Genomic DNA, 8,287 nt, shown 5'->3' on the forward strand with positions numbered 1-8,287 from the left:
CTAAGAGACATAGAAGAAACCTTCAAAAGTCTTGGACAATCACATATGTAGCTAAACCCTGTGAAGTGAACATTCGGGGCAGAAGAAGGACAATTCCTGGGATATTACATTTCCAAAGAAGGAATACAACCTAATCCAAGCAAGATCAAGGATCTCTTGGAAACTAATCCACCTTGCAACCTAAAGAAAATGAAAGGCTTAAATGGAAAACTAATTGTAATGCCTAAAGACTCGGGCTATTAAATTAAAATAGAATAAGCATTAAAAATGACCTTTAATAGAAGATTATGTAGTATAAATAATCTTAACCAACTCATTTTATATGTCAAAAGGATTCCATATATATAAAGAACGTTGCAATCTGACTTCGTATAAAGAAGTTATGCTTCTTCGAAGTTTCGCAATTAAACCGGCATGACTCTACGTGTTGTAAAAAGTGAATTTTCGATAAATTAATTTTTAGCCTAAGAGATCTAAAATAAAGTCATAGTAGTCATTAAACTGAGAGCGTGCATATAGACAACGTCAAATCTGACTTCATAATAGGAAGTTATGATTTTTAAAAGTTTCAGCGTAGTTGCAGACACAAAAATCGAATTCTAGAACGGTAGGTTATTATACAAAATAATGCAAACAAGAATTGAAGAACTCGTCAACACGAGTCCGTTGATATAGATAACATCATGGACGAAGTCCGTATGTAGGAGTTATACTTTCTGCAGCGATTTCTTACAACATAAACCTATCAAATATGTAATGCCTCATTTCAAATCGTTTCCCATTTCGGGGATGGTGATCAGGGATTGGGTATTAGCTGCATTCGAAACCTTAAGGAATTGATATTTGGACTCAGTTAGGGTTGGATAATGTAATTTGGATGTTTCGGGTATTTGGTTTGTGTTTTGGGGTCAAAGGGTATTTCGATAATTTGTCAACTCAGGATTTTATGGAAAGTGGATGTTTGTTCGAGATATCTTATGTCAAATATGAGTTGATAACAGTGTAGAGGTTCTTGTTACCTTTTCATGGATATAAGGATGGTCAAAATCGGAGTTTTATCAAGAAAGTTATGTCCTTCAGAATGAATTAGGTTTAAAGGAAAAACCCTAGTACGTGGGGCGTACTAATGCGAAGGCGGGTAAGCAAGGCATAGCATAGTGAGAAGATGGGTCGGGGAGGATGGTAAAAATCATAGTTGTACCAACACTGTTATCAGAGCCTAGGATTTTTTTCAACTGAATTGATGCAATAGTGAACCGTCCAAAGAAGCCAAAAATCGGTTTTGGTTGTCTGAAGCAGGAACTCAACGAGTTGATGTATGAACTCGACAAGTTGGATGAACTCGATGAGTTCTTTGTCCAACTCGAAGAGTTGACACGTCAGTTACCTATTTTTCCGATTTTCAGATATGGTTTTGATTAGGATAATTGCCTAATTTCGTTTTTACTACCTAAAATTGAATTTTTTGAATAGTAATATGATATCCTTGTCATAATTAAAGGATTTGGTTAAATTTTGGTCGGGGTGCGAGACCTCGTACGCTGGGCGGATGAGGATGTATGTTGGGCGTACGAGGGTCATTTTGAAACCCTAATTTTTAGGGATGTACCCTATATAAGCTTAATGTTAGCCCCTTTTCCTTAATTTCTAAGTCAGCCTCCACACTCTAAAACCCTAAATCGAACTTGTAGCCTCTTGGAGGTGTTCTTGAGCTATTTGGAGGCTTTAATGCTCATTTTTTTTGCCCTTGGGAAGGAAAGAAGAGTACTTAAAAGTTGTTTGGCTTGGTGGAAAATCTTTGGATCCAGAATCATCACCTTGTGGGGAAGCTTTTTGAGGCAACGAGTTTGCATCTTGGCTTATGTGTGATTGAATCTCTTCATGGCCAATTTATAATGATTTTGGTCTTCTTTTTTATATTATGGATGAGTTAGGTTGTTTAAGGGTTCATCCTTTCAGATACGAGTTTATTTTGGTATCCTTGAGCATAAAGGTGCAAGATTTATGTGTATTATGGAGTAATGCATGTATTAAGTCAACCATTAAGTCCACTTTAAGATTAAGAGCTTCTTTTAGCCATGTATGAACGTAAAGTTGGCAACTTTACATGGTATTCCAGCTCAAGGAGGTTAGATCTGTGTTTTGGAAGCTTTGTTTTAATAGATTAAGTGAAAATCGAGTTTGGGCTGATTAAGGATGAGTACGCTTAGCGTACAAGCCTCCAAATGAGTATGTTGCGTTTACATGCCTTTACGCCCCATGTACTCTGTCTGAATGGGCTTTGTGTGTTTGGGCTGTCTTTTGGGTTTGGATTGGTTGGGTTTTTTTGGGCCATCTTTAAACAAGTTTTTGGATTGGGGGAATGTTAATAGGCTTTAGGGTAAGGCCCATGTAAGGTTTTGGGCCCAATTTGGAAAATTGGGCCATAAATGGGCTTTGGATGATTATTGGTTGGTGGGCCTTTATGATGAAGAGTTTGGGCCTTAATCTTGGACGAAACTAGGTGAGGGGTAAAATGGTCTTTTCACCCCATATATGGATAATTGGACTAGGTTTGGAACCTGGTTGTTAAATTAGGTGTTATTTGTTTGATAGCGCGAGGATTTTAGTGAATATGCAGTCAGAGAGTATTCGTGGGATTCAACTATTCGAGGTGAGTCTTCTCACTATGTCTATGGGTCGAAGGCACTAATTTCGGCCCATTACTTGTTATGTGTTATTTGTTTGATAGCGCGAGGATTTTAGTGAATATGCAGTCAGAGAGTATTTGTGGGATTCAACTATTCGAGGTGAGTCTTCTCACTATGTCTATGGGTCGAAGGCACTAATTTCGGCCCATTACTTGTTATGTGGAATGCAAGTTGTCTCTGTGATGCTTGCATGAAAGACCATGGGGTAGCCCATGGCACTTGGATATCAGACCATGAGGGGAGCCCATGACATTCTAGGTAAAGACCATGGGGGTAGCCTATGGAAACTATATGCATGTTGCATGATATTTTGTGGTTATATGTTATGTGGTATTTTGGGGAACTGCTTACGGTTTTCAATTTATGTTTTAGGTACTCCGGTTTTCAAATGGTAGAGCTCGGGATGATAGCATAGTACACACCACATGTTTCTGTAGTCTATGAATTACTCTGATTTAATGATGTTTTGCTACAATTTAGTTACCTTGGTTTATAGGAAAGATATGTATTAACAATTTATTAATCTAAAAACAAAAAAAATTCTGTCATGATTTTCAGAACATTACAAGTTGGTATCAGAGCCTTGGTTTGAGGGATTCGGACATACTCTCGGGTGTGTCTTAACTTAAACTAAGGTTTTAGTAAAGTTTTCAAAAGAAAAGTATTTTTTAAAGAAAATAATTTTCTAAGATAGGAAAAAGGTGTGGTGCATGCAATCAGTCGAGCTCAAGTAAGTTTCACCCAAAATACCCATACATGTTATCTAATATGAATTTATTTTTGAATTTGTGACTTGCATGATAGTTAGGGCTAAGAATATGCTTTGTTTTTTCATGATAGAATGCTAGGAGATATGCCTTTGTATGTCTATTCTATGAGCTGGTAGAATTGTATGCTAGTGTTGTTTAGTCAGTGATTGATTCGCCTTATATGTGATGCTTTGTAGCCTTGGGGGTATTGGATGCAATGTGGGAATGGGAATATCTATTGGTATCAGTAATTTCTAAGTGTATGCTTTAAAAATTGTATATGGTTAGGATCTTATAGCCCTAGAATAATTGATTTGGCCTTATTTCCTATTCCTTGTTTGATTGTGGTCTTAGGGTAAAGTCTTTTATTCCACAGTCTATTTGATCTTGTTCAGTGTATAATTTGCATGCATAAGGGAATCGGTAGTGAGGGTGGAAATTTACAACATGAGTTGTGGTATATGGGTTGAATGCCCCATGATCATTCTATGGATTGGAGCGTTACTGCATGAATGCTTCTTGCTTTGAGTTTTGGGGAACTCTTAGGTAATGGGAGTTAGCTACAAATTGAATATGAATGTATTCATGAGGTGGGTGACTGGCATTATGGGGAGTTCTTCAGCAGGTGATGGCAGGGTGAGGTCGGGAACCTAGGAGAGCCTAGGAAGTGCTTCAGTGGGTTTTGTGGCGCAACTTAGTGAATTTTTGGTGCATCAGTTTGAGTAGGTGAATTAGAGGATTCCGGATGATTCTTGAGGAAAGTATGGATAGCTATGGAAGGTAATATTGGGCCCGTACTACTGAAAGCATAAGAACCATACTTGAATTAGGGAAAGTATTGGAGAATCTAGGAAGCTTGCGAGAGGAGGATTTTTCGGTGTGGTTTGATCATTGGCATGTTGTATTTCAGTTTGGTGATGGGAACTCAGGGAGGAGGTTCACGTTCTGGTTACGGCTCAGGTGTAGATGTTGAGCCGATTAGTGAACAGATGCGGGAATTCATCTCGCCGGAGATTACCCGTGGTATTCTGGAGCAGACTCATGTGATCTTTGGTTCAATTAAGGAGGTGATTCTGGAGATCTTGGATGAGCGCTTTGGCGCGATCCGTGTTGAGCTTGTGGCTATCTGTTGAGAGAAAAACTTGGAGACACACTTGAACAAAAGTTAGAACAAGTATATTGCGGAATAGTTAATCTCAAAGGATCTAAAAGCTCAACAATAATATAGTTAGATAGTTAGAGAGTTAGTTGCGGAAAGTAGAGAAATATAAATGACAGCAATTGTTATATCAAGAATACACTTAAGCTGATTCGTAACAAGGAATACATTCACTCTAAGTTAATAAGGAAGATCAAGCTTAGTGATTAAGTCTTAAAGACTTGCTTCGGAGAGAGATTATAATAAGATATGCGATAGTACCAATTGAGAGTAAGAAGAATAGAAAGATAGAGAAATGAAGAAGATAGCTTGAAGAAATGTATTTAGAATAATACGCAAGTTATCAGTGATCGAGAGATTTTTAATACAAGAGAATAAGTCTCTATTTATAGAGACTCTGAACTATACTACAACTCTATAAGCAACCGTGCAAGGCATACTGGATAATAGATTGTATTACATAAAAGACAAATAAAGTAATCTAGTTAATTAGACTGCGGTAGCAAAAGACTGATTGCAGTTGCTGATGAAGAAGTGACTCCGGGTGCTGGATTGGCTGCGGGTGCTGAACCGTTGCGGTAGAGAGATGGTTGCGGTAGCTGAGATTAACAGGGTCACTTTTATGATTCAACAATTTCCCCTAAGTGACCTCTTTAACTCTAGTTCAGCTATCAAGTTTGAGGAACTTGATCAAAATCCACCAGAACTTCCTAAAATTTTCCATCCATGTGATTCTTCTTGAAATTTCAAACTTGACTTCTACAGTAGTATGCTTCAATTTTTCAACTGCAGTCCGGCAGATGTCAAGTTGTTTCTTGGGCAGGCGGTGCATGGCATTCATCGGAATGAAGTATTTGACGTTGTCAGTCTTCCGTTTGAATATGATTCCAAGTTCAGGGAAGTTTGTTGCGTGTAGTGATCTTTCTTCGAAGCCTTCGGTAGGCATTGGCACAGGTTCAAGTGGTGGGAGATCAAACTTCTTGATGATGGTGGGGTAGATATCCGCATCTATCTTGGCAAAGTCACAGACTGTATCGCTCATAAAAGAGTTGGGTTTTTCAAGCGCTATTTGCATTTTAGGGTGCTTTTCTGACTTGTTCTGGAACACCCTGGCAATAAGGAAGATTTCTTCTGGATTCATGCATGGGAAGTCTGCCTAGGTGCGGATGTAGTCATGCTCCCTTCTGGTGAGGGTATACTAGATTAAACCAGCCTTCAGGAACTTCCGCATCTTGTAGTTCTTGAATGCGGATGGTTTATCGTTAGACCAAACATTCTCAATAGAGGAGCCTTGCTTAGCATAAAATCGGTTAAGTCTTTCAAACTCCATTGGCAGTTGTTTGTGAGCAGGAAGTCTACAGTCAAATGGCTCAAATACTGCAAAGTATTTGGCATTGGGAGAAATTGGAATATCCCAGTATCCATCAGTAGGGGGTTCAGCATATGTGAGGTGCGGGGTGCAGTCTTCATCCAATAGCCTGTGGTGCGGATTGACCCATGAATTAATCAAGGATTCATCTATCATAGTGTCAAATTTGCATTCTCGCCATATTAATTCAGCCAACTTGGCTGCTTTCCAATCATGCTTTCTTTGGGCTATGGTACGGGAGTCTGTAGAGCTTGCGGATGACATGTTCTCCTCAAGATTTTTGAAGTGAGGAAGAGTCTCAGGCTTTTTGGGAGTATACTTTTGAGGTGAAGTGTGGGGAGATGGGGTATGTTGAGATGGTTGCGGTGAGGGATGCGGTGTTGGAATTTTTTCAGTGGTGAGAGGGTGACTCTGATGGATAGACGTATCAGAGTAGTGGAATTCTTCTTCTTCTTCACTTCCCCCTCTTGAGGGATGCAACGCCGATACTTCCTCAAGCCATTTCTTAAGTCCATCCACCTTGGCACAGACTTCATGAAACCGAGCTTTGATAGCCTCTACCAATTGGGAATTGTTTGGGGTGGAGGAGTTGAAGAGCAGCTTGTGTATTTCTTTGGTAAGCTGGAGGATCTCAGGGCCATGGAAGTTGGAGGTGGGGGATTTCTATAGTCTGTTGATGGTTGCGTGAAGAACAGAGATAGTGGACTCATAAGCAGTATGAGTCTCATCTATCACTTTCTGAGACTGAGCAACTTGATCTGCGATGGCTACTTGAAGCTCCTTTTTGATTGCGGTCACCTCAGTGATGAGGCGTTCCGCTGCAGCCATGAAGTCCTTATGGTCAGCCTTGCGGTTGTTGTTAAGGGACCGGATCCCCATCTCTACTTTGAGAGAGATGCGTTCAGTAGCCATACGCTCCCTTGTCTCCAGTCATTCAATTCTTTCAATCAATGAATGCGGTCCTAGAGTGTCCTCAGGTTGAGATTGAGTAGATTTAACCGTAGCCAAGATTTCATCTACTTTGGCTTGAAGGCTCATGAACTCCTTCCAGGTGACAACATTCTTCTTCTTCTTCTTCTTCTTCTTCTTCTTCTTCTTCTTCTCTTTAGGCTTGGAAGTTGAATGCTGAGAACCACTGGACTCCTCTTCTTCTTCAAACATCATCAGGTCGTCGTCTGAAGGGTTTGGTTTTTTGACCTCTTGGATTTCTTCATCATCAAGACCGAAGGTAGGAGCTGAGCTGAGTTCGATTGCAGGCCCTTCGTCTTGTGATGGGTTGACTGTAGGAGTGGGAGATGGAATAGGAGTAGGAGTAGGAGGAACTTTGGATGTACCTACGGCTGCGCCTGAAGCTTGAGCTTTCAGTATTGTTTCTGCCATCTGATCCATCCAGTTTTGAACCTTTTGAATTGTGGCTATAGTATTGGCATTGCTGATGGTATTTGCCCAATACCTAGCAACCATCTGAAGTTCTCGTTTCTTTTTTTGTTGCTGTTTGATTTGTTGATCCTTTCGGGCTTGGAATGCCCTTCGAAAGGCAGCATATTTCTTGATTTCGGCATCAGTAGTTGGTTGATACTGACTCCAAGAATCACTTGAATCATCTCCGTCAATTCTTTGAGTGCGCACCAAGGTGTCCCTTGGGTTCACGGATCCTTGCACATGTGTGCTCACCGTGCCTAAACCACTTGTGAAAGATGAAAGGAGAGTAGGTTTTCCTGGGCTTCCTCGGTCTCCTTGACCCATGGTCAAGTCTGGCCTCGGCCCAGTTCTGGCATGGGCGAAAGAAGTGCCCTACGGGTGGGAAGGTGTTTGTAGTGTTTGGGTAACAGAAAGAAGGATAGAGCGCAACTCCTCTGGGGAAAAGAAATATGGTCGGGAAGCCCTGGAGACCTTAGGGCGAGAACCAGTGTCATCCTCTTGGGAGTACACTGGGGGGGAGTCTCCACGTAGAAGAGAATCTGACTCACTTTCTGAGTCCGATTCGAAAATGATAGTGGTATCGAATGGGTATGCGGCTACCCCAAGGACTACTGGAGCCTTTTGAGAGGCTTCAGCATCTGTCCGGTCACGCATATGGCTAGAGGTTTCGGTTGTTTTCCTTTTCTTGAGGATAGAGATAGGTTTCCTATCCTCATCTGAATCAGTGATAGATACAGTTGGGGAAGGTTTTGACTTGCGTTTCTTGGAGGGTGCGGTTCATTTTGGAGCATCCTTCTTGGGTGTGCTTTGTTTCTTCTTGGATGCCAACATCTTTCTTCCTTGAGAAAGGTTGGATAGTATAGTGGAAGAGGGGACTGCGGTACCCTCAGGGATAATG

The sequence above is a fragment of the Lactuca sativa genome, chromosome 8 (assembly GCF_002870075.4).
Source record: "Lactuca sativa cultivar Salinas chromosome 8, Lsat_Salinas_v11, whole genome shotgun sequence".
Lineage (NCBI taxonomy): Eukaryota > Viridiplantae > Streptophyta > Magnoliopsida > Asterales > Asteraceae > Lactuca > Lactuca sativa.